The 25,211-nt window shown below is 50.1% G+C and overlaps 1 protein-coding gene and 1 non-coding gene across 2 annotated transcripts in view; one reads left to right on the forward strand and one right to left on the reverse strand.

Annotated features, from left to right (window-relative positions):
• Tmem132b (transmembrane protein 132B) overlaps positions 1 to 25,211 on the forward strand; it is a 318,583-nt gene that overhangs the window by 16,237 nt on the left and 277,135 nt on the right. The gene's annotated exons all lie outside the window — the stretch shown is intronic.
• On the reverse strand, positions 11,075 to 11,200 carry LOC141419092 (small nucleolar RNA SNORA31). Its single transcript, XR_012443757.1, has one exon. It is a non-coding gene; the product is annotated as a small nucleolar RNA SNORA31 (small nucleolar RNA).

Here is a 25,211-nt window from a genome sequence, read left to right on the forward strand (position 1 = left end):
GTCAGCCATGACATGTGTGGATCTGCATGGACCAAGGCTGTGCCTACAGCACGTCAGCTCAGCGAGAGCCATTCCCAGCAGGCCCTGCAGTCGACTGCCCAGGGCCTAGGGAGGAAGCTGGACAGCTCCCCATGCGCCCAGTCCTCACATGAGCAATGTCTGGATGGGGCACATGTCATTCTTTTTTTAAAATTAGAATTACCCAGTAATTTCACTCATTGGTTTATACCCACAGAATTGAAAACAGGTGGTCAAAGAAAAACCTGCCCACCAATGTTCACAGCAGCCCTGTTCACAGTGGCTAGAAGGTGTGCACAATCCAAATATCCATCAGCCGACAAATGGATAGACAACATGTGGTTCACCCATACGGTGGAATATTACTCAGGCATGAAAGGAATACAGTCTGTGCTACAACGTGAATAAACCTTGGGCCATGATTCTGAGTGATGGGCTGTGTATTGTGTGACTGATTCATATTAGTGGAGTCACTCATGCCTGGAATCATGTTGAGAACAGACAGAACACAAACTAGGGAGTGCCCAAGGCTGGGGAGGGGGATGGGAGTGGCCCTAAATGGGCACCAGGAGGAAAAGGTTTGGAGCCAGAAGGAGGTGGTGTTTGCACCAAACACGAGCGTGCCAGACACCACTGTATTGCACGCTGTAAAATGATTAATTTTATGTTATGTGAATTTTGCCCTCATTTGAAAAAACCCGCTCCTTCTGTCGAGAGGTTCTGAGCCTCTCGACCGTGTTACCATTGCTCCAGAGATGTTGCTGCAATGCTCAGACTTTTTTTACTTCTCTTTTTTTTAACTTAAAGACTCAGAGCGTGAGGTTCCCAGCTGTGTCTTGGGGACATGGGGTTGAGATGGGGAAGGGCATGAGCAGTGCTCAGACGAATGTCCGGGTGGCACTGGGGTGGCCAGTCTTTCTGTCCTCCATGGAACTTTGCTGTCCCTGAGGTGAGGAGGAGCCTGGGGGCCTTGAAGACTCTGCCCAGGAAGTCGGGTGTCCCTTAGGTTTCTTCACATCGGTCATCAGGGGCTTCGTGATGTGAGAAGGAGCCAGTGTCCCGTGTGGCAGTGGCAGTGCCCACCTGGCCTCTGGGAGCATTTGGGGCAGAGGTGTGAAGAAGCTGTCCTGTCCTGGTCTCCCAGGTCCCGCTGTCCTTCCTGAGACCTGCCCCTTCCGCTGTCCCTCAAGGCCGAGGAGCCCCACTTCCACCAAGTTCCAGTCGGGGGTCAGAGAGTTGTGTCTACCTTAGCTGGGAGCAGCTCCAAGAGCCGCAGCTGAGACAAGTCTGTGATGAAGGATGACTGGGGACTGTGTCCTGCTTTGGCCTAGCTGACACCTGCATACCAGAGTAATTATTAATGTCAGCTCCTCTCCCTTCCAAAGATCCCCAGTGGCCCTGGGTCGGTTCCACAGCACCCAGGATGGCTGGCACCTGCTCAGGGACCCTTACACTTCATGGGACAACCCATGTGTTTGGAAGCCTGCCACATGGTGTCCTTTAGACATTTACACCGTGAATTTGGGATTCTCATGGCTGCACCTGCTCCTGCCTATCCCCTCTGCCCTAGGGGATGCTCACTCCCTGTGCGTCCTCCAGATCTGCGCACACATGCTTTCATTGTCCCATTTCCTCCCGGCCAAAGCAGCACGTCACAGGCCCTGCTCTGTGCCAGCTTCACGGGACATGGCAGCCAGGGGCTGTTATCCATCACAGCCCAGAACAGGCCCCTTCCTCCCTCAGACTGTCTCTTGTCTGACCCAGGGTTGTGAGAACCAGGGGAGCCCAGCTTCACTGGTGACAGGGAAGGACGCCCCTGGGAGTCTGTTCTCTCAAACCCTTCTCAAGGCTCCAGGGGAGGCAGATCCTTGGAGGCTGTAGCTGGTACGTGCAGACTCTGCCTGTGCGCCTGCGTGATTCTAGCTGGTGTCCTGTGGTCCAGGAGGCATTGAGGAGCATGCAGGCGCCTTTGCTCTCGAGTCCACCAGGTCTGCAGTGAGAAGTGATAGGCTTGGGTTTTCTGCCAGGGGATGGTGGGCTCCACCGGGCTCCTACCTTTGATGCTTTTGTGGTTAGGTGGTCCATTCTTCAGCAGGTCCTGTGGGCTGTGGTCTGTAGGGGGCCTCTCTGCTTCTCCTTGTCCTCCTGTCAATTTCTGGTACAGGAGCCATAGGCCATCTTTTAAACGTTTAATCATTTCATGACCTTCTTCTGCTCCAAACCCTCTCATGGCTTCAGAGCAAAACCCAAAGTTCTGAGTGTGGCTTTGCTAGTGGGAACCATACATCTGCTGTTGCTGATTCTCACTTATCCCTGCTTCCTTTCCTGAGGACTCAGGGAAGCCCCATGCTAGGATTAAAATAGGGGGCGGGGCAAAGGAAAGTAAGGTGAGTTGACTAGCTTGCTGGTGTTATGCTGGTCAAAGCCAGAAATGTTTGGGAAGACATGGCTGTAGATTTCAGCCCTGAGCACCCTGGCAGCCAAGGTGACTAAGAAAATAACCCCCCAGCTAGGCTTTCCATACGTACAGGGACAATGCAGGGATTCCTTGTGATCTGAGTCCCTGAAGTTATTTCGGTTATACTGCAGGGATGTGGTTATATGGCCTGGGGACTAAAAACTGTATTAGCATGAAAGTTCTTTCCATTTATAAATGAGTTCCTACTGAACATGCCCATGGACCAGGGTTCTCAGCCTCAGGACTACTGACATTTGGGGCTGGACGATGTGGGCTACTTTGTGCATCAGCAGCTTTCCTGGCCCCCACCCCAAGGGTGACACCCCAAAATGTCTCCAGACATTGCCAGATGTCCGTGGAGGAAATAAATTACTCCATCTGAGACGCCAGGGTCCAGGGCAATGTGTAGCATCTCTCCTCACCGAGCCCACGTGGCCACCATTTCCCTTTGAAGGACTGGCAGGATCTTTTGAGTCAATCAGTTGTGAGCTGTACATTCAGTGCATGCCACCAGGTGAGGTCACAGGTCTCACAAGAAGCTCTCAGGAAGTCGGCAAGAGTGACTGCCAACAGCCTGACCACAGCAAAGCCACTGACCAGTGAGGACGTCAGCTGGGCAGTTTTAGCACAGGGGATGGAGCGGGGGGAGAGGAAAGGGGCCATGCTGCCCACCCGGTGGATGCTTTGAGATGGGGTGACCTGAGAATGAAACACTGAGAGGAGACCTTGGGGAAGTCGGCGACACCCTGAAATACTTAGCAAAAATGTCATCTTTGTGGTCCTCTCACAAAAGTCAGATGGCAAGGAAGGCTGCTGCACTGTTTGCAGCAACTTTGGAGGGTGACCGAAATGGTCATCATAACTTTGTTCTTGCTTCAGTCTCAGGACTGGCCCACAGTTGCAAATATAATTTACATTTTGTGAAACGGACAGCAGGCTTATTCAAAGTTTTATTTGTGGTTTTAAGATAAAGGCCTAGTGGTCATGCCTACATCATATCACATAAGATAAACCCACTTTACAGAGCTTTTCAGTGGCGTTTGGAGCATTCCGTGTGGTGCAGCCATGACCACTGGTCACAGAACATTTTCATCACCCCAGTAAAACCATGCCATTCATGGTTACTTTCCATTCCCCCCCCAGCGCTTGGCAACCACAGATCTGTGTTTTGTGTCTGTAGATTTGCCTCTTCTAGATGATTCTAGGAAACAGAGTCATCTAATATCTGTCGTTCTGTCTAGCTTCTTTCGTTGAACATCATGTTTTCAAAGTACATCCATGTTGTAGCACGAGTCAGTGCTTCCTTTCTTTTCATGGCTGAGTATTATTCCTTTGCATGGACAGACCATATTCTTTCATCTGGTTCCACTTGTGGTCATGTGGACTGTGCTGCTGTGTGTGAACACCCTGTATGCATTTCGTTTGAGCACCTGTTTTCATTTCTCCTGGGTGTAGACCTAGGAGTGGCATTGCTGGGTCCTGTGGCATGTCCAGGTTCTAGTCCTGACTTTTTTCATGTGAGAACCTGGGCTTTGCTTTCAGTGGGTCCCCTGTAAGTGGATTTTGCAGGGCACCAGCAATTTTCTGTTAAAAGGACCTCTGGGGGACAGAATTCACCCAGCCACTGTCATATTGAAGAGCCAGCCCCATTCTCCCTGGTAGGGGACTGTCTTGTCAAAGGAGTCTTGTGCCTCCTGAGGGGCTGGGGCTACCAGGCAGACCCTCTTCCCTTCCTGCATGGGGGCACCACCTCCCCGAGCAGTGGGCATCATCCTGTTCTGAGGGGAGGGGCAGGACAGCAACCAAAGTGGACACCAATGTGGACGTGGTTTCCTGCAAAGGTTGCCCTGCTCTTCCCTGGCCTTTCCTGGCCACTTGCAAGTTTTTTTTTTTTTTTAAACATTTGTTTTCTTGAATTTAAAGCAGGCACTTACTAGAAATATGGCAATAATAAACAGGAGTACCTACTAAAAAGTGTGTTCTGTCTCCATTGCTGACTCCGAGCTCCTAGAGCCTTCAGCATACACTCACACACACTCACCACACACACTGGTGTGCATGATCACACCCTCTTTTTCTTTTTGGTGGTACTGGGGTTTGAACTCAGGGCTTACTCCTTGCTAGGCAGGTGCTCTATCACTTGAGCCCTTTTTTATTTTAGCTTGTTTTTCAGAAGGGTGTCTCATGCTTTTTGCCCATGGCCGGCCTTGGACTGTGATCCTCTTACCTCTGCTTCCTGAGTACGTGGGATTACAGATACGTACCACCACATCTGGCTTATTTGTTGAGGTGGGGTCTCACTAACTTTTTGCCCGGGCTGGCCTGGGGCTGCAATCTTCCAGATCTCTGTCTCATACATTTTGCATCATTACTCATTTAGTGACACATTGGACGTGGACCTGCTTCATTCTTCCCTATGGCAGTAGGGATCCCATGTGCAGCGTTGTGTGGAGACTGTGTCCACAAGCCCACCCACACGTGCACTGCATGCTCAGGGCAAATTCCCACACTAGGTAGCCGAGGACGCACAGACTGGCCAGAGGTGCAGTGTGTGCCAAGGGCCGTGGTCCGTATGGTGACTCTGGGTGGTGCCTGGGGCTTCCTGAGTACCGTGGGGTGAGCGCTTGCTAGCCACGTAACCAGGAGCAGCTACACATTTTGCAGGACCCAGGGAAAAATGAAAATGCAGGGTACAGGTTAGAAAACTGAGGAAATTCAAGAGTGCAGCATCAGAGTGTCCAGCCAGGGTCAGTGCTTTCGGAGAGGGGGTCCTGTATGACATCAGAGGCACAGGGTGCTGGTCCTGCACGCTCAACAGGTCTTGCCAGGGCGGGTCATTTCTGGAATGCTGTCCCTTTCTTTTCTTCTGGATTTCCACCATGTTTCTGGAAGAACTCCTGTTGGGCGGCCTAGCAGTCGGCTGTCAAACAGCCCCACACCTCAGGGTGGGTCCATCAGAAGATGATCTCTTTCCCATGGAGCAGCTCGGCCAGCATGTGCGGCAGGGCTTCACATGGGACCCAGGGACCTGGGAGTCCTCCATCTTTCTGCTCCTTTACCCTCCAGCGCCTCCAGTCCTCTGGAGTCTCTGCAATAGAGAAGAGGGAACAGGTGAGGAATGTGTGGGAGTTTTTATGGGGCAGGCTTGGAAGTAGTACCCTCCTTTTTGCTTGCATCCCATTGGCTCAAGATGAGTCACATGACCACCACTAGCTACAAGGGAGGCTAGGAAATGTAGTCCAGCTATGGGCCAAGGACACAGGAAATGGAGTGAGAAAAACTAGTCTATGGTGAAATTGTCAGTAGCATGCACTTCTTTCTCAGGGGATGTTTCCAAATCCTGGCCCTCCTGGTTTTAAACCAAACTCAACGTCAGCTTGGCCAAGTCCCTATCTGGGGGGAGAGGTGGGGGGAGAAGACAGGAGCCACATCTTCAGTAATATCCTGCATTAGTTTTTCCTTTCATATTCACTGTTTCACACTTTTGTTTCAAATCACCACAGCAATCTATTCCTTCATAGCTCTGGAAGCCAGAAGTCTGGAATCAAGGTGTCTGCAGAATCAGACACCTTCACTCGCTCTGAAGGCTCTAGGGAGGCTTCTGTTAGCCCTCGAGCCTCCCTGGCTGTGGCCGTGTGGCTCCCATCTCTGCCTCTGCCTTTGCATGGCCTTCTTCCTGTGTGTGGGTCTCTGTGTCCAGTTCTTATAAGGACACTAGTCATACTGGATTCGGGCCTCCCCACTCCATTATCACCTGATCTTAACTAATGACATCTGCAATGAGCCTATTTCCAAATCATACCACACGCTGAGGTTCTGGGTGGATGGGAATTCCTGCAGGCAGGAGACACTGTGAAGCCTACTGCGTGAGGCAGGTTCAGTGGTCCCAGCAGTGTGGTCTGACTAGTCCCTGATGAGCAGACCCTGATTGCAGTCCACACAGGAAGCCTTGGAACATTTTTCTCAGTAATGCAATACCAGTAACTTGGCACATTTGTACGGATTGTGTCCCTGTGGGCTTCAAAATGTAGTTTTTAGTAGTGGCTCTCTTTGCTCCCTGCAAGAAATACTGTGTGGATATAGACTAGAGAAGCCAGACATGCAGGGGCGGCCAGGCAGAATCTCCACTTACTCCTGAAGAGTAACCATCTCTTACACGTTTGCATTCAACTTAACAAAAAAGAAAAAAGAAAGGTTTATAACCCTCATACCAATTCCAATTAGTGCTGAAAGAATGGTCATATTGGTAAAACAGTTTGAATGGAAGCATGTATAAATGAAACTTGTTCCCATCAGCCTTTCTCTCTAAAGGTGTCACTACCTACGACTCCAGGAGGATGTCACTGGTCATGCCACTCTGCAGAGTTTCATCTATGCAAAGGAATGCCTGGGTGCTTCACGCCTTCATTTCTAGAGCTGTTCTTGCACGTGTACTCTAGGTCAGCCTCACTGTTCGTCGCACTGTCACATCGTGGAATGTTCTCCGCCTGCATGGATGCTAACTTTTGTAAGGAAGCCTCTGTTGGTTGGTGCTTTTGTTATTTCTAATTTTCCTGTTATAACCAACACTGGTTTGAACATTTCCACCTTTCCCGTGGATTCTCAATGTCTCACAAGCTGGGGTTTGAACTCAGGATCTCATGCTTGCTAGGCAGGCACTCTACCACTTGAACCACTCTGCAGCCCTTTTTTGTGATTTTTTTTTTTTTTGAGGTAAGGACTCACAATTTGTTCAGGGCTGGCTTTGAGCTGAGAGCCTCCTGAGTAGCTAGGATTATAGGCGTGAGCCACTGCGCCCGGCTCCTGCCTCAATTCTTTTGGAAACTCTCCCTTAGAGTATGTCCCACTTGACAAAGACAAGGTAGGCAGTAGCCCCACATCATAGGCAGTTGTCTGAAATTTCCTCTTCTGAGAACATCTTCTTGAAAAAGTAAATCAACTTCTTGCTTGCTTTTCTGACTTTTCACTTTCTTCCCCCCAAACTCCTGTAATAGACAATCCCTGCTCATGGAATTTTCCTGATGAATTCCAGCCAATAAACACCTCTTGATTAGATGAATTATAAATTGACATTAGGAGGACGTTTTAGGCACAAATATAGAATTGACACCTGCCCGCCAAGACAGGCAGGGATGTGCGGGAAATGTCGGGACAGAGTTAAATGTGCAAAGTCACATTGTGCCTCCTCCCCCCAAATATATAAATAGCACTGTGTTATCCTGGGTACCCAAGCTTGGCTTCTTTGGGCCATTAATTAATGGAAGGATTCAGTAAACTCACTGTGTTGCTCTCTTCTGTTTTTAGATCGGGCACAAGTGTTATTACGGACTCCTCTTCGTAATGGCACATCCTTTGGATAAAAGTTAGCATTAGCATAAAAAGTCTGCCCTGGAGAAGTTGGGAAAATTGGTTTTCTTGCACGCCTCAGTCTCCTCATCTGTCAAGTGGGTTGGTTGGATCAGAGAGGACTCCAGAGACGTCCAGAGCAGCCGTTCCGCAGCTCTGCAAGGGTCAGATTATTCTGTGCACATGTCTCTGCTTGTCACTGGCTTTGGATGATTGGCTGGGTCGTCAATGTTACAGTCTTGGAAAGGAGAGTAATCTGGGCCAGGAATAGAGTTCTTTTTTCCTTTTTCTTTTTGGTGGGCCTGGGGTTTGAGCTCGGATCTTTGCACTTGCCAGGCAGGCCGTCATCCCCACTGTTTGGCAGCCCTAGGAGGAAGCAGCTGTTTTGTGGAAGTTCTGTACAGTGCTTTTCCTTAGACATCATCGGGCAGAACGTAGTCAGTGGTCAGAAGAAAGAAGTTTCCATGCCTCCGTAAGCCCTGGCTTGTCTTCCTCACATGGAGGGAAGGTCCATGTTGGAAAGGCAGTTAGCAGTTCCTTCTAGGCTCGGGGTTTGCCCAGATGGTCTGAATCAGGACAGACTTCCAGCCTACAAGGATGTAGCCCGTACTTGGCTGGGTTTGGGGACAGAGCTTCCTGGGCTGGTGGGGTTTCATGCTGAGAACCCTCTTCACGTGGGTGCAGGGGAGCCCACGGCACACAGCTGCCTGTCCACAGGCCTGACCCAGAGCTGGTTTCTAAGCACTGTGGTAGAGCCGGCTTTTCTTCCCTGACCTGGGTGCAGGTGGTTTGTCTCCCACCGAGACCGCAGGCGTGTTGCAGGTAGGATGGGGACACTCTGTGGTTGGTCCTCTGTGTGGATGTGCTGGGTCCGGTTTGGTTTTGGGTTTGGGGAGGTGGCAGATACAGTGCAGGGCCAGCTTGCCTGTCCTGTGCTCTCCTCTTGTCCCTGTGAGGACTCTGCTTTTCCTGGTCACATGATTCTTGCTGTGGTTAAAATGTCCCACCCGGGACTTAATTCCACAGGACCCCCCACAACCCTGTAATCGTTGTGATCTGGAGGTGAGGACCCCCACCACGGTAGATGGTGCCCTGTGCTCAGGTGTGGCTGGAACTGTAACCCTGGGAACATTAGCAGCATGAGTTCTCTGCTGGCCCGGGAGCCTGCACTTCCCTGAGCAGTGCATGTGGTTCTGACATATGTGGTCAGGAGCCACGGTCATGGGATGAACTCAGTCCCAAGAAGGCCCAGCCAGCTCCTCCATGGTTCATGAGAAGACTCTGTGTGTTACCTGATGCTGGAGGCACCAAGAAAGACCTCCCTGGAGAGAAGGTTGCTCCTCTCTCTTGCCATTCATGTCCTGGCCCTCTGTCGTGGGAGTGGCTGTCACACTAGGGTCGGGCAGCTGTGCACGGTGTGGGGATGAGGGAAAGGGGTGGGACTGAGGCGGCTCCTTCCACTGCTCTCTCACCATCTGGTCCTGGAGCCTGTAGGTGTCATGGGGTTAACAGCAGCCCTGCAGCTATGACCCTCCAGGCCCCGGGAGGCTGGGGCCATGGCGGGCACCAGATGGTGATGTCCCAGAGGGGATGTGTTTGTTTCTCACCTGCACAGTACTGGGCTGATGGGAAGTTGAACCCAGGGCAGGTGTCTATAAGGCCCACTAACTCACACATTGTGTTCTGCCACAGCTGGGGCCAGCAGGGATGTCACCTTGAGCCAGCTGTGGCTGCCACTGCTTCTCAGCTGAGCTGGAATTCATACAACACACACTTAGCCAATTTAAATGAGCAATTCATTGATATCTGGTACTTTCCCAGGGCCTTGTGACCACCACCATATCTATTTCAGCACACTTTCATCCCCCAGAGGAGGCCTGCACCCCTTAAGCAGTCACTTTCCATCTCCCCTCTCCCAGCCCCTGGTGACTACCTATCTGTCTGCTCCCTGTCCCTCTGGGCATCTCATAGCAAGGATCGGGCAGCCCGTGGCCCCTGGTATCCAGCAGAACGTCTGAGATCTTCATCTTGCATGCTTCCCTTTCACTCCTTTTAATGGCTGGATTACCCTCCTGTAGGAGTGGACCACACCTGGTCTTCCATCCACCTGCTAGAGGATGCTTGGGCACAGCGGAGTCGTCTCATCCTGGCTCTCACTTGGGTGTGACACCAGCTTGCTGCTTCCCCTCGGCCTCTCTGGTGTGCCCTTCATGTCACCTGCAGACACCCAGCCCAGCCTGTCCTTCATGCATCAGCATCACCCACTCCCTCCCTGTGCCCACTCAGGCCTTTGCAGAGCCTAGCTCTTGGTCACAGGGTTGTTCAGGTAGCTCTTCCCACTCCCACAATCTTTTCATGGCCGTCTGAGTTTGGGTCTCTGCAAGGACCGGAAGCAGGCAGTGCATTGGGGGGGGCACCATGGGGAGGGAGCAGGCATGGAGAGGGAAGGGGGGGAAGAGGGGACATTTGCAGTAAGAGGTCACTACTGTGGGCAGCTGGGGCTCAGTATCCCCCTCAGTGGCTGGGCAGTACATATCTTGTGCAGAGCATCTTTCCAGGGCCAGAGGAAGCCGGCGTTTATCCACCAACTCTCGGCCCTTCTTGGGCAGGGGCTCCTTCTTGTGGCAGCGACCCCCTGGCACTGCCTGTGTCAGGCCGCACATGCTCCTGTGGCCAGACCCACCAGGTAGGAAGCTGTCAGTGCCCAGGAGCTCTGGCCAGTGCTGCAGGTGACCTCCAGGGGGCTCCAAGGGGATGTGGTGTGTGGTTGCTGATGCTGAGGCTGACCTGGATCCTCAGCTCTTGCCCTGATATCCCACTTCAGGCAGGCTTTGCTGGACTGGCCACGTCCAGGGTCTGCCGTGATCTCCTCTGTCCAGCACCCTGCTCATCTTTGTAGATTTTTCTCCTCCTCTGCCTTCCTCTTATTCTCCTTCTCTCCATTTCCTCCTCTTCCTCCTCTCTCTTCTCCTCCTCAACTGTACCCACAGCTAAATCCCACCTTTTTTTGGCAGTCCTAGGGTTTGAGCTCAGGGCCTCGTCCTTGTCAGGAGGCGGATACCACTTAAGCTGCTCCCCTAGTTCTTTTGCTTTTGGCTTGGTTTTCAGATAGGGTCTCATGCCTCTGCTTGTGCTGGTCTGTGACTGCAATCCTTCTACCTCTTGTCTCCCAACTAGCTGGGATTACAGGCATACACCACCATGCCCAGCCCTGGCTCAGCTTTTTTTTTTTTTTTTTTAATTTTCTCCTGCTGTTGTATTTCCCAGTTTAATCTGGGCTGCCATAAAGACAGACAGAAAGCGCAGGGATTATTTTCTTTTGCTTCCTAGTGCAAACCAACAAAACAGCCACTTTCCAAGGTCTATCAGTGACTGCAGCCAGCTCAGCTTTTTAGTGTAAGTTGACTACTTATTTCAAGTTGGTTCAACCTGCTCAGTGGGGGCCTTCCCAGCACAGCACCTGCCATGGTTCCTTACGGAGTTCCATGGACTGAGTGCCTTTGGCTCAGCGGATGCTCAGGAGCCATGGCTGAGTGAATGTGTTGGCAGCTTCAGCCACCTCTGCTCCTCTGCTGTCCTCCATGGGCACCCTGGCCCCAGGAGCTGGTTGTAATATCCCAAGGACCAACTCGGGTGTCCCCAAGCTGAGATGCAGGGAGTGCAGAGCAGCTACTCATAGGTATTTCTTAAAGCCAGGCTTGATTGTGTTTGGGTTTTGTGCTGCTTTTTTTCTTTGTTCCTGAAGGGACCGGCTTCTAAGGGCAAAGACGCTGGGGAATTGGGGAGGTGACTGCATCTTTTCTCTCATGTGGCCACCTCGATTTGTCAAAACGATCTCCAGTTCGGGCTCTGCTTTCTCTGCATCATGAAATTTGGTATTCTATCCTGGTTCCGTCTCCTTCTGCCCCAGTTAAATTCCCGGGAGCATTCAGTGTGATTTTGTGTTACTTCTTATTTATCATATAGTGCCTTCAAATAGCTATTCTTAAAAGCCTGGTGGTTTTGTTTTTGAGAAAGATTTTGTTTGGGAAACTCTGGAAGCCTGAGTAATAAGTGAAAGTAAAAGATGAGTGAGTTGATGGAGAAGGCCTAGGGAGTGCGTGGGGGTGGTCAGTACATGTGTTTTCCCACATGGCGACTTTACTAAGGTTGATTTGTTCTTCCCCTGCAAAAAGTATTCTGGCTATTTACATTTGAACATATTTGAAATACTGAGAAAGAAGGGAATCAGGGAATGGGGAAGAGAGTGTGTATGTAGACAGAGGAGAACCTGGGGAAGATGAAGTCATTTCTCAGTTAGGAAAAGATGGCAGGACCCCACACTGTCCCTCTTCGTTCCTGGGTGCTGGGAGTAGCAGGGAGCAGCTGCAGACCCTTGTCCTTAAAAGACTTAGCTTCTCTGGAGGGAGGCCAACTTTCAGTCCAGCAAATGCCCAGAGCACAGGGGAGTGCAGCCGAGATGCCTTTCATGGGAGGTCAGGTAGGGCTTCCTGGAGGAGGTGATGGGTAGACAAGTCAGTTTGGGGAGAGAGAGAAAGAGGAGTGGGGGAGTGAGAAGAAGTCTCAGTCTTAGAAACTGTAAAGGAGAAGCACTGAGATTTCTCGATGCTGGTAATGTGGTCCAGGAAACTGGTGACATTCTGATTGGCTCTGAGCTCTCAGGATAGGATTGAAGCTCTCTGGCCTTGAGGGCTTAGACGGTAGTTATAGGACCCTTTTGGTTGTAGGAAATGGAGACTCAAGTCAAATTCTTTCAAGAAAAACACCTTTCCTTTTGGTTTACACAAAGAACAGACCTGCTATGTGGCTGGCAGGGTTGTTTCTTGTGTTCATGCCCAGAGCTGGTTTCTCCCACTGTGCCAGAGAGCCAGCTCGCCCTTCCCTCCCCCGGAGGAGTTGTTCTTGGCCCCAGCTAACCGGGTGGATTCTGATCTCTGCAACCCAATCCTGACCAACACAGTTATTGTCTTGGGGCTGTGGCTGTCACACTGAGCCAGGGGAGTGAACTCGAGTTGGTTTTGGAGTAGGCCCCTGTCATTTCCAAGGCCTCAGTGGCAGAGCAAGCTTCAGAGAAGTGCCATTCTGAATCATGGTTCAGTTCCCAGTTGCTGATTCCTCTTGACGGCCTGTTACTAGATCTGATGGCTTACCAAAGCTCAGTATGCACTTCTCTGTCCATTAAACTCCCTTGCAGGGATAGCCTCATCCAGGGACAGTTTGAAAACAATCTACATAGGCAAAACTTCCAGCCATGGATGGCCCTGAGTTGGAGGGGGCGTGAGTCCCCAATAACCTGGCATTGACCTCTTAGTCCAAGTAGAACCCTTTAAAAAGGACACTGTGGCTGGGTGGTAGCTGGAGTGGTAGAGTACATCCACAAGGCCCTGATTTTACTCCCGGTACCAAACAAACAAACCCATAAGATGAACACAGCCCATTCTCTCTGGGAACAGCCCTGTTCCCAGCTCAGCACTGCTTCCCGCCACCACACGCTTTCTTTCAGACCAGGCCTTGTGTCTGTCTGTGTGCCATTGAGGGTGCTTGTGGAAGTTTTGATAGGAGTTGCATAGATGATTCTTGGCACACATCTGCTGGGTCTGCACCACTGGGGGTGGGGTGGAAGGTTCTTGGTCTTGCTAGAGAAAGAATTCAAGGACCCAGAGGAGACATAGCAGGAGCAGGTCATTGAGGCAAAGCCAAGTGAAAGTGCACTCTCCAGACAGGAGAGCAGATAAGCACAAGAGCGAGTGGCTGCTCTCAGGGTGTTAAGATTTGGAGTTTTCACTGGGGTCTGCAGACACAGGGTGGTCGTTCCTGGAAACTGGGTTGTGTGTCATGAACTCTTCCCACACACTGGGTGGAGGGACTGTCATGGCACCCGTGTGGGTGGGGATTTTGTTTAACCGCAGTTAATGATATGTTTACTAACCCTAAGATTACTTGTCAGTCATCATGGTCACAGGGACTTTCTACTTTCTATGGACCATGCAGGACTTGGGGACAGCTGGGCACAGCTGCATGTCCTGCATTGTCCTGTTAACACCAATGGGCGTTGTTCCCAGCCACCAGGTTTCCCGAGTGCCTCTCTGGACGTTCTGCATCACCAGGCCCCATGGCTGATCCAGAGCACACGCGGAGTGCATGTGTACCAAGTGAGCAGACCCATGAGTGATGGGTGCGTGCACCAGGCACCCAGATGCAGGTGTGCACCTTCTGCAAGGCAGAGATTCTCAGCCTGGTTTGTGTCATTGGCCCTTTTGGTCATTTTATGAAGCTGTCTCAGAAAAATGTTTTCAGATGCATACAATAAAACACACAGGATAACAAAGGAAACCAATTTTTTCTGAAACCCAGATACTGAAATACAAGGAAAAAGAAGCCTGTGATATGCTAATTTGCTTCTTCAGTGTATTAAGTAAAGGATACAGTGGGGATTTAATAACTGTCACCATTCTGCAGCTTGATAAGCGTGCTGATCCTTTGAGATCTGTGATCCTCTCGTGGCAAGGCCATGCTGAATAGGCTCGTGATAGAATGCCAGGCTTTGCTTCCATTTGGCTTGGAGATGCGTTGTTTCCATCTATAGCCTAGGACCCCTGAATTCTGTCCCCTGCCCCAGGCCTTGGGCTGTATGTGTCATGAGCATTCCTCTGGATAGTGACTTCAGTTCCTTCTCTCTGCTCACCTGCCCTTCTGTCCCCATGGCAAAGGCTTCCTAGCTGACCCTTCAGAAGGATGTAGCTGTGGATACCCTGATTTCAGACCTCTGGCTCCAAGACAGGAGGGAATGGATTTCTGTGCTGTAAGCCACCTAGTTTAATTTTTCTGCAGTAGGCTAGGACCAAGCACAGTCTCCAGCACCCTGCTTTGAACACGTGGGATAGGGTGGTGACCAACCTAAGTTTTCTTAAAGTTCGCTGCATTTGGGCACCTGTGCTCACTGGCTCGTGGGTCACCTTTCTGCCAGCGCAATGGGACTCAGAGGCCGAAACATGAGGGGCGTAAACGAGGTTCTTCTGTTCTCAGAATATTTGTGTGAGCAACATAGAAACAACAGGTATTTATTGAGATGCTTGCTGTGTTGCATAAGAATTCACTTTTATTTTTATTTTTCTCAGGGCCTTGTGCTTGCTAGACAGACACTCTGCCACTGGAGCCACACCTCTAGCCCTTGTTGCTTTAGTTTGCTTTAATTTATTTGTTTACATTTTTAAAATTATCATATCATTGCTGTACTGGGGGTACACTGTGACATTTACCAAAGTTCTTACGATGTATCATAGTTGAATTCACCCCTCCACCATTCTCCCGTGTCTCTCTCCCCTATCCTGGAATAGTTTCTGCAGGTCTCATTTTTCCATTTTCATACATGAGTGCATAATATTCCATCATATTCACCCTCCTTCACCCTTTCCTTATATTCTCCCACCTTCCACTGGTACCAACTCCCACACAGGACCTGTTGTACCTTCTTGTTCTCTGTTTTTGAAAAAAGACATTTTTGTTTAAGACACAGGTGTTTCATGGTGACATTTCCATGTATATATGTATTATAACCCAAATTGGTTCATCCCCTCTATTTTTCTCCTTTCTACCTTAGTCCCCTTCTTATGGTGATTTCAACATGTTAAAAAAAATTCTATATTCATTCTTGTATAGAAAGTGCATCAGCCATATTCACCTTGTTAACTGCCTTCTTTTACCCTCCCTCTCCTGTTAGTGACCTCCCCTTATGCGACCTGTTCCTTCACAATATTGCTGTATTTGGAGTACATCTATATTCCACATATGAGAGAAAACATGCGGCTTTTAGCTTTCAGAACATAGCTAACTTCACTTAAGATGATGTTCTCCAGTTCCATTCATTTATCTGCAAACAACAAATTTCATTCTTCTTTATGGCTGAATAACCATTGTGTGTATATGTGTGTATGTACACATTTTTTCCCCTTAATCCATTCATCAGTAGTGGGGCATCTTGGCTGTTTCCATAGCTTGGCTGTTGTGACTAATGCTGCAATAAGCACGAGTGTGCAGGTGCCTTTGTTGTGAGCTGACTCACACTCCTTCGGGTCTATCCCTAGGAGTGGAACTGCTGGAGCATATGGTTTAACTTGTTTTTAGACAGAGTCTCATGCTTTTGCTTGGCTGGCCTCCAACCATAATCCTTCTGCTCTCCACCTCCTGAGTAGCTGGGATTATAGTCATCAACCACCATGCATGACCTAAGATCTACCTCTCTTAATCCTCACATCAGCCCCATGAAGCCACTCCTGTTACTATCCCCGCTGCCTGCCAGGGAAAGACACCCATTGGGCAATCCCTCCCCCTCTGCCCACCCTGTAAGCTGTTCCTAGTCACAGGTGCCCTGGGCAGAATGCTGCATCAGGCTGGATTGGGCTGGAGTTATGCCCACAGAAGGCTGTGGACAAGGCAGTCTGTGGAGAGCTGGCCACCCCCCTGGCTCCCTGGCTGCCAGAGGCTGATCACATACTCTTGGGATAGGCAGGACCGGGGTGGGGCTATAGCCAGGAACTGGTGTGGGGCAATGCCGCAAACTTGAAGGGCAGCAGTCATTGCCCCTACAGGAAGAACTGTGTGGGGCCGGGCTGGTGTGAGCGGTGATCTTTTCCCCAGTGTCCAGGGTCTCAAGCCGACCTCAGCATGTAAGGCAAGCTCTGTGGCACTAAGTGGCAGCCTAGCCCCTGAGTTAAGATGTCTTGATGTGTTCAAGTGCTCCCCCACCCCCACTCTCCAGAATGTGTGGAACTTGGTCTGTGACAGGCATAGATGACTGTTCTTCAGCCCGCTGTGCAGACAGCCCAGGATGTGGGTATTGGGATAGTTGGGAGGTGCCCCAGACCTGCTTTGCTTCTGGCATTGAGTCTTTACTGGTGACACTCCCCTGTCCCACTACCCTGCCCCCAGCTGACCCTCAAGGCCAGGCTCTAACAAGGGGTCACCAGGCCTGCCCGAAGGGCCGAGTGGCTGACCTCATGTCTCTGTGGCTAGATGGGGTGTTATTGGAACAGTGGGAACAGTAATGTCACGTAGGATGCTTAGCCCAGGCAGAGCCATTCTGCAGTGGGGACTCGGGTCCTAGCATTGCCTGGCGCTGTCTCTCCTCTTGGCTGCCCGAGTGTGACAACGATGGCTCTCATTGTCCATGGGCTGAAAGCCGCTCTGTGCCTCATGAAATGACAGTCCCCTTAGGTCGTAAAGCTGCTGTTGCTGTCAGTACAAGCTTGGCCGGGCACTCCTCTCTCCCACTTTTCCCGCCACAGGAAGCAAGAGCCCGTGAGGGGCTAGGGAGGAAGCCGACCTGTGCAAATGGTGCCTCGGTTATGGCTGTGAACAGAGTTGCACTGAGTTCACCAGGAAGCCACCTCCTGGGCTGGGACGGCTCGAGCTCTGTTTGCTAACATGCTGTCCCCACTTGGGTGCTGCTTGGACACAGCGTGCTGGTGTGACGTTGTGATCACCGTTATTATTTGTGCAGCGGTACTGGGAAGCTCTTGTTGAGTCCTGTTTGATCCGGCATGAGTGTACAATAACCAGACTTGGGGATGAGTTCCGTGTCTCCAGCACACGCCATGCCACTTAGGGAGGCCAGTGCTGGCCTCTGCATACACACACACACACACTGACATCTCCACTTCGGCTTTTTCCATGTGCTGCTGAAGAGCTTTGATTCTGAAATCAGAGTCGGTGTGCAGGCCCGTCCCTCTCAGCCTTTGTTCTGTGGACAGAAGCGATGGATCTTACAGCCCAGAGGAATCAGTCATTTTGACTTCATCTGCTTGTTAGGCATCGCCAGTGTCTCCTGTGTAACAATGTTTGGGGTTTCAGCATTTCATCACATTTCCTACCAGGAGAGCCCAGGGTCCGGGGAGTCATGGAGGGTTTGGGTGAAGAGGAGGGGATATAATTTGTCACTTCTTTTAAGTTATTACTATCTCAGGCTTGGGATAGATATTTTTCAAAGGCATTAAATCAAGTGACAGGAACTGAAGATACTCTGTGTGCTGCTTGATTGCTCCCAGTGGTGGGGAGCTCACCATGTAAAAGGAACCCCGTTTTGTCGAAGCTCAGGTCTGGTACTAACTGTTCCTTTTCTCCTTCTTTCTTTGCGTCCATATCACCTATGCCTTTGAGCTTCTGAAGTTGTTCAGGAGTTTAAAACCTGTGAGAAATAATCACGTCTCATCTTCAGGCTAAAAATGCTGCATTCTGTCTACGTTTATTTTGATAACTCGCCTTGAACAGCTTCCTACAGAGGCTCTATCTAGTCCAGAGCTAGGAGATCTTTGAGGTCTCTCAAGAGTCTTTGTTTTTCTGAAACATTTTTATCAGCATTTGTGAGTTGTACAGGGGTTTCGTGGTGGCATCTCTGGATACGCTTATATTGTACCTTGGTTAGGTACAATCACCCACAATCACTCTCCCTCATCCTCTCACCCTACTTAAAATGATTTCAACAGGTTCCAGTGTTCTGTCTTCATACAAGTATATAAAATACATAGACCACACTCACCATCCTTTACCCTTTCCATTCACCCTCCCACTCCCACTAGTGCCCTTCCCCTAACAGGACCTGTTTTATATTCCTGCCTTTCATTCGAGGGGTCCCAGGATTCTGAATCTTCTACTCCTCTGCCAGCCCCTTCCTGTCTGCATACTGTTGAGAGACATTCCTTGGGGAGTTTTCCTTGGGGTGTGCTCCTAGCCCTGTCATCCCTCTCCCTTCCCAGTGATCACATTTGGTTCAGGGGTACCTTGACATGCTTCAGCCCCAGGGTGGTATGTGACCAATCAGAAATAACAACCTGATCAATTAGGATATAGCTTCCCTTCTGACCAATCAGAGCATAGCATACCCTGGGCCAATTTATAGTCCTGCTGTCAAATCAGAACATAGTGTCCCCCTGGCCAATCAGAACCCTGCACCATTTCCACTGTCTTGGCTCAGGGATGGTCCTGACCAAGTGTGGGCACTTTTGCTGGCACAATGTGAGAACTTGCTCCCCAATTCCACAGGGCGCAAACGATGGCCTCTTTCTTATCTTCTCCTTTCATCTGACCAGCTAACTTCCTTTTTCACTTACACCAGTTTGAGTTGGCTTTCTGTGATTTGCATCTAGAAGACATCCAGAGACACTTAGTGCTTCAGGGCACATTCTTCAGTGTGAGTTTGGATTTGCACATAGATTCTGCACAGCCAGGATGCAAGGCAGAAGACTTTAAATAAAATCCCAACCTGCTTGATTTGTATTCCCGGGAGCAAATCTTGAAGATGGTGACCAGGAAAGAAAGTCTGAAAAGACAGACTGTAGCTGTCACCCACAGACATGTTGATACCCATGGCTAGTAGTTTAAGCAGTGGATTTGCCATTCTGGGTCCCTGGTTTTGTCTCCCTTCAGAGGAAAAAATTAGGAGCTTATGGGGACACATCCAAGAAAACAGAAACACCTGAAGAAGGCTTTTTCTGAGTGTAACCAGATTAATTCAATCCAGCCTTATTTAAACATCTTAAAGCTCCAAACAGGTTTGTCTCTGAGGAGAAGCGGGGAATGGGATCTTTGCATGGAGACTTGAGTTATTGTAATATTTTTGGTAGGTTACCAGTGGGCATCAATTATCACATTGCCACTGGTCTTTTACGACACTAACTTTATTACCTTTATCTGGATTTATATAGCGTTTGATAGAGTTTATATCGCCAGACGCATAAAAAACCATTTGGATGTGCCCGTGGCTTTGTGTCTGAGTGTGCCCTGTGGAAGGCTAATAAATTATAAAGCCATCTATCCATTCCACTTAAAGGGATGAGCCAGCCAATCTAGGCTGCTTTGTTTATGTGCTGGCTTAAGCGTTCGACTGGGATTGATTGTGGGAAGGAGGCTGGGGACTGGTGAGGGCGGGGGATGTCTGCGGGAAGTTGTAGCAATCAATGTCAGGCCTGCACCACGGTTCACTGTCTCCTGGGCCCCTGCTGCTCCCTCACCACCTTCCCCTAGGTGCTGGCCCCAAGGCCCATGCCAACAGTGTGCCAAACTCACCTCTATCTCAGTCCTCGTCCTGGGAACCCAACCTGTGACTTCCCTCTTCCTAACCACTCTCCTGCCCTGATGGGTAACCACTGGTTTAGGGCAAAGGTGAGGTTTAGGTGCCACTTGTGAGCTATGTGGCCCCGGGTCACATAACCTCTCTGGAAATGTTTTTCTAATGGCAACAAGGGATTAATAATTCCTGGGCCACCTTTTTTTTGACTTGAGACCACAGGACCTGAAAGGGTCTTTCAGATAAGTGGCACTAGCAGGCTTAAACTGGCCACTGGCTTCCATCTTCTTGAACTGCAGTCTGATTGCCTGCTGGGGTTGTTGAAATGCAGCTGGGGGGTCCTGAGGGCCCAGCGGGATGATGGTAGGGGCTGAGAGGGAGAAGGGACCATGGGGTCCAGTGTCTATTCACACTTATGATGCCCCAGTCCCCTGGAGGGAGGACAGGGATGATTGTCCCTGTTGTCACCTCCAAAAAACTTGTCTCTACCTGGTCACTTGAAAAGGCCAGCCCAACACATCAACTCCCAAGGTGACCTTGCCACCTTCATTCCCTGGGCCTTGATCTCCTTGTTTGGTTTGTGGCAACAAACTGAGGCTTCTCTGTCTAAAAGGAGGAAGTTATTTCCGACCATTGCTAATATAGCAGTAAGTGTAGGAGCAGAGCTAGGGGTGGAGCTTGCTGTCTTCTCGTTCATTTCTTACATCCTGTAAGAGGGCACAGGTGACTTCCTGGACTTGGTTGAGAACTGGTAGGTTGATTGACAGGGAGGAGGGTGAACCTGGCTCTAAAAGTGAGATTGTTTTTTTGAAAATATCAAAACTACCTTTAATTTGGGCTGCATTGGAGCTAGTCTTAAAAACTCAACATTAAATACTATGAAATAGTATTTTCGGAAAAATCCCTAGAAATGTATTTTGTGACTGGAATTCTTCCTGGGGGAAAAATGGCACTCAAGGTGTGTTTACACCCAGGTCCTCCCTCCGGATGCGGGTGGAGGGAGTCGCCTGGTGTAAGAACCTCGCTGCTTTCCTGGATTTGATTCTTTGATAAGCGCATGGGTGCAGAGAAATCTTTCCTACTGTAGGAAAACCTATTCAGTGAAGCTACTCAAAGCAGACTCAGACTGCATGGAGGGGACTGTGGTGACCACATGCCCTATAGGAAGGGACAGTGTTGACTTAGCTCTGGAGCATCAGTTCTGTTTGGGAATACAGGCCTGATGGTGGCAGAGCTGATTTTTCCAGATGGGTCACTCATTTGGATTTTCATGCAAAATCTCCAATTTTATAATAGCTGCAATCAGTTGTAATTTAATAATACTGGATAGTTAAATTAGCTTGCTTTCTCTTGCCTGTAACATAATACCACAGGTTGGGTGGGTTGTAAAAGAAAGGAGGTCTACTTTGATTCACAGTTCTGGAGGTGCAAAGTTGAGGGGCCTTTGATGGCCTTCTTGCTGGCAGAGAGGGAGAGAGAGAGAGAGAGAGAATGTGTGTTTGCAGTGCATGTATTCTTGTTTCTCTTCTTAGACAGCCACCAGGGCTTCCATCCTAACAACGGTATCTGATCCTTATCCCTCTTCCTGAAGGCCCCGCCTCTAAACACCACGGTCACATTACATTTTCACCCTAATCTCTCACGATGGGGATGAAATTTCAACACGTGAAAACTTTAACACTCAAACTATGTCCAAACCATTGCGGTAGTCAAATCAAACAAAAGAGCAGCAGAGCCAAAATAGAGCACGTCCATGTGCCACGTCCCAGGGCCTTTCTGTTTGATCTTGTTTTCTACAAGGATTTACGGGATGCAGCAATTTCAATCTCCTACCTCAGTTGGGAGAGTGATGTGCACAGCTGCCCTGTGCCGAGCGTTGTTCCTCTGGTGTCTCCAACTGCTGGTGTGCACACTACCCGAGGAGAGGGGTTTGCACCGTGTGCTGCTCAGAGCTGTAAGACATTCTCCAAGCCAAGGCAAGCCAAGAAAACATCTTATGGCAAAATGCAGTCAATGGTCCTCTGGGAGGGCCTGGAGTCAGGAATGGGAGGCCACCAGAGTCCTTGCCCCTGGCTCTGCTGCCCCACTTGCTGTCCTTGCTGTCTGGTGAGTGCCTTCCTCCAGGCAGTCCTCAGCCCCTTTGCAGGATGTGGTCCCCTCAAGGCTGCTTCCTTTGGGCCTGTGGTCTGTTCCACCCATGACCCACTCTCATTGTCTCTGGTTCTCAGTTCCAGAGGCCCAGGAGAATCTGATTGGCTCACCTGGAGATGGGGGTCCAGCCCTGCTCCAATCAGATGTGGCCAGGAGGGTGAAGTCACAGCACAAAGAAGGTTCCTGAGCAAACCTGGTCAATATTGTGATGGATTGTTCTGCTCACTACCAGAATGGCAGAGCCCCATAAAAATCACATGGGGTGTCCAGAGGCCTCTATTACTGGCTTTCGTTTTGGGGTGCTGTGCCCACGGATCTAGCATCCCTGTGTGAGGTCCCATAGACACACACCACTCACCACCAAGAACACTTAATCTCTCTTGGGTCCGGACTCATAGCTTCCACCTGGTGCTTCATCCGCCAGGCTCTGCCTTGGACGCCCCTGCAGGGAAAAGCTTTAACTGCACACAGTTTTCTTGAAATGTGATGTCTGATGTCACGCTGGCCCCGTGAGACAGTTGTAAAAGTAGTGACATCCCTATGAATTCTAAGGGCTGACCGTATGATGAAAGCAGCGTAGACAATCTTCTTGTCCGGGGTCTGCAGCCCAGAGCTGGGAGAGAGCCACCTGGCTCCCCAAGGGATGCGGAGATGGGATGTGAGTTGTCTGATTTTTGAGGGGTCCATTTGTCATTGCAGAGGACCGTGGCAGAGGCCCCCTGTGACCCTTCCTTCCCTGGCAGAGCCAAGTGCTGTCCCCTCTGTTTCTTTAGCACCGTTGTTCTGAGAGCAGGGTCCTTGTTGTGGCATCTCTGTTGGTGATGAGAGTGACACAAGGTCACGTTTATGGAGCATCACTGTGCGAAGTCTTGAATGAGAACTGGCCAGTCACTCCTGTGTCCAAAGTGTGCTGATCCAATGCTAATAACGATGACCACGGTGTTAGTTTCATCCCTTCCTCTCCGCCTTTGTAATAATCTCAGATGGGTGCTATTAGTTCACATTCTAGAACACCAGAAAGATGAGATGATGTCTCAGGGTCACCTTCTGAAAAGCAGTGGGATTTGAACCTGGTCTCACATTGGCAGCTTTTGAGCTACATTGCTCTCTCACACAACTTTGAACTTGTCTGTTCCTGAGGGCAGAGCTCACATGAGAGCTGGAAATAAATGGGTGAAGGAGGAAGGAGCAAGAAAGTCAAAACAGTTGAGAAGAAGGGCAAAACCAAACACATTGCTGCTGAGATTGGAGGCACATCCTCAGGAGATCCCACCTGCCGGGTTGGAGCCGAGGCTTTGTGAGGCGGCGGTAGACCAGTTTCCTTGAGGATCTGAGTCTGCTTGTCTTTCCGGCAGAGAGAGCTGACTGTTGTGCCAGGGGTGGGGAGGATGCTCCTCATCTGTTCTCTGCACAGGGACCTGGCGGGCATCGTCCCTTATCCCACTCAGAGGATCAGAGAGGGAATCTTGTTCTGTTGAAGTGCTTTTCTCTCCCCGGGGCTTAGCAGTGTGCCTGGGAGCCTCTTCCTATTTTTAAACATGGGAACTGTGACAGGGAGGCTGACAGGGATCCCTTCCTCTTCCAGACTTTGTGCAGAAATGTGGGGGGCAGGTGAGCACACTGTTCTGCATTCTGGTGGGGGGTGCAGAATGCCATGTGACTCATCCCAACCCATCTTGAGCTCAGAACAAAGTAGGGACTGGGGGTGGGGAGGGGAGGCAACATGCAGTGTGTGTGTGTGTGCGTGCGCGCATGCACGTGTACATGAGTGCATGTGTGTGCATGAGTGTGCATGCATGTTTGCGTGCACATATGCATGTGTGCACACCTGTGTACACCTGTGTACACGTGCATGTGTGTACACACGCGTGTTGTTGCCAAGCCACAGTTGCCCACGGGGTGGCATGGCTGTGCTCTACGCTTCAGGCAATTATCAGTTCTCTTTCTAATTCTGTTCAAGGTGACTGTCAAAAATCCCCAGAACACTCTCCTAATGCAATGGGAAGTGTGCAAATGTATCCCCCTGTATACTGATGCCTCTTTTCATCTCCTGATAATTGCTCCCTTAGGTTCAGCCACTCGATAGGAAAGGGTCTTTCCTTGTTCAACAGTTAGTCAATCACTCCACTCATGTACCTACTTGAGCCTGGGGCTTGGGGGCTGCCGGACAGGGACCTGGGACCTTGGAGTGAGGTGTCTGCCCGTTCCCTCCCTTCCTTTTGCATTTCATTTATTTATCTTTGTCTTGGGGCGGTTTGAGTGCAGGTGAAATGAGATGTTCCTGGGAGTGGATGGTTATTCGTCTTCCAACCAGGAGAGATGAAAAGATGGTTCTGGAAGGACATGTTCCAGAACCTCATCAGAAGTGACTGATCACAGGTTTGATGAAACTAGGATCTGAGGCTGGGAAATAATTAGTAACCACCCCAGGCCCTGGTTTAGGCTTCTTGTCAACCTTCGCCACCGAGTTTGAAGTCATCTGGTTGTGTGTGCGTTTTTAAACAACACATTTGAATTTCTCATCTCTTGAACTTCACAGAAGTGGTGCTGGGTCAGGCAGAGCACTCACATCCTGGCTGGCACCTGTCATCAGTTTCACAAGATCTTGGTGAAGCTGGAATGATAGCTGGGTGGCCTTGCGAGCCCACTGCTCTTTTTTCTGACAGCTGTGCCTGGAAATAGGTGGAGGGCTGGAAACTGCAGTTGAGGCTCCGTAAGGGGGTGCATGTTCACAGGATTCACATCTTTTTAATAAACAGCTCATGAAGGAAGAACAAGCACCAGCGATGCCTTGAGGAAGGCTAGGTGCATGAGGCAGACAGCAAAACTCACCTCCCGGTTTCTTTGGTGATTTCTTGGGAAGACAAAAGTTGTAGCTTGGAGCAGAGGTTGTGAATCTGGCCCTCAGTATGTTTTTTATAAATAAAGTTTTATTGGAATGCAGCCAGCTCCATTCATTTACATGTCACCTGCAGCTGCTATTGGGAACTACAAAGGCAGAGAGGAATAGATGCAACCTGTGAGGCCTAAAATGTTCCCCATCAGGTCCTGTTTGGAAACTGTTTGCCCGCCCTGTGTTAGAGCACGGATTCTTTTATGCTTCTTGCAAGTGAAAGTGAAGATGGGGCCATTAGGTCTGGTAGTTGGTTCAGAGCTGCCCATCTGCCCTGCTGTCTC

Source organism: Castor canadensis, chromosome 18, assembly GCF_047511655.1.
Source record: "Castor canadensis chromosome 18, mCasCan1.hap1v2, whole genome shotgun sequence".
Classification (NCBI taxonomy): Eukaryota; Metazoa; Chordata; class Mammalia; order Rodentia; family Castoridae; genus Castor; species Castor canadensis.